We start from the raw sequence: 2,003 nt of genomic DNA on the forward strand, positions 1-2,003 counted from the left end.
TCACAAAGCAAAAGAAATTGTTGTTTAGGAAAATAATTGTGTATGCTGACTGAATGTTATCGAGAAATGTCGAAATTAATCACAAACTACCTGTTTCGTTAGTAATGACTACTAGAACTGTTTGCATTGCCATCTAACATTTGCGGGCGGAAACTAAGTTAAGGTCCTAATATGAAAGTATATATTATATTTTAGAGCAAAAGAAGCCTTAATAGAAGCATTGAAAAAACCAACAGCGTAGATTACTGATCCGCTAGATGGATTTTTAGCACGGTTGGGAAAAGACATGCGAAGGCTGTCATATCGCGACAGAGCTCGTCTGGAAATACAATTTTTGACGTTGTTCGTCGAAAAGGAAGATCTTTATACTTACAATGATCCAAATACTGAACAATCAACACAGTATTAACTTTTTTATTTTTATTTTACGAAAATGTTTAATAATTTTTTATTTTTATTTATTACAAAAAGTTAATATATGATAGTTAATACAGGATGCGGCGCCAAAATCCGGATAAAATTCAATTTAAAATTCTCGCCGTTCTATACTACTGGTAGATGTCGCGATTAGCGTTCAAATAGCTTGACGCATGTACTAAACCATCATAACCTCGAAACAGTCGCAATGTTGAAACCAAGTGCGGAATATAATCGAAGAGCCGCGATTATCGAAAGTGTTCGCGCTAGGCGCTCGGCGACAGAAATCATTCGGTTCTTCGGGTACCCGAGATCGACTGTGTATTATGTCATTGCAAAGTACAATGAGTCGAAGAAGTCCAACGAAGGTTTTGCAACATCATCCAGTGAGGGTGATGTCATGCCATCGTATTTCTTTAACAAAGGGGAAAATGTCACAAAAGAAGTTTATTTGCGTGTTCTGACAAATATAGTGAAGCCGTGGATGGAAACTGTGTCGTCTGGAAAGCCGTATGTTTTCTAGCAGAACGATGCACCTGTCCACACAAGTCATTTGGTGCAAAATTGGTTGTCGGACAACGTCGATATGTTTTGGTCGAAAGAATTCTGGCCTCCCAATAGCCCAGATTTGAATCCTTTGGACTTCTATGTATGGAGCGTAGTTGAAAGGGTCACGAACAAGTTCAGGCATCCAAACGTCGCATCATTGAGAGCCGCTATTGAAGCGGCATTCACCGATATGGACCGTGATACATTGGGTGTATATCAGTTGGACACGGGGCAATTGGACACAGTCCAATCACAAGTCGCTGTTCCAAGGGACCCTACAAATGTCTCTAATCACACGGTGCTGTGATTGGCTGTGTCCAAATGCACCGTGTCCAAGTGCACCGCTCCCGATACATTAAAGCGCGCCTGCGCACGCTTCAGACTGAGAATGGAGGCGGTCATTCAAGCAAGCGGGGGATATATTGAGTAAATGTGTTCTTTATGATCTTACAATGTGGTTAAAAAAATTTTGTAAACCTTTTCGTTTTTGCAATAAAAAATATGTTTGAAAAAAATGTATAATTTGTCCGAATTTTGGCACCGCACTCTGTATATATATACATTTATTTTCTTAAACACTTTTCATAAATCTAATAAATAATACTTATGAAAAGTCGTTTATCAGTACAACAAATAAAACAAAGTAATATCTTCATTTTGATCATAAAATGTATATTTCGGTGTGAAGTCGGATGCAAAATAAAGGACCCCGCACAAAACCTATGGAAAATGGTTTTCGGTCAAATTGGTTGAAATTCCACTATGTTATAGTTTTCGCCATGCTGATAAAAAGTTATCATTGCACCAAGTCCCAAAAATCAATATTTCCCAAGATATAAAGGGTCAAAATAGTGAAATATGGTCATCCGCAGTAGTAAGTCGTATGTTATAAGGGGAGCGGTGCACTTGGACACGGTGCATTTGGACACAGCCAATCACAGCACCGTGTGATTAGAGACATTTGTAGGGTCCCTTGGAACAGCGACTTGTGATTGGACTGTGTCCAATTGCCCCGTGTCCAACTGATATACACCCAA

This window comes from Odontomachus brunneus, unplaced genomic scaffold (genome assembly GCF_010583005.1).
Source record: "Odontomachus brunneus isolate Ranch 3 - 2012 unplaced genomic scaffold, Obru_v1 Obru_scaffold_086, whole genome shotgun sequence".
NCBI classification, from domain to species: domain Eukaryota; kingdom Metazoa; phylum Arthropoda; class Insecta; order Hymenoptera; family Formicidae; genus Odontomachus; species Odontomachus brunneus.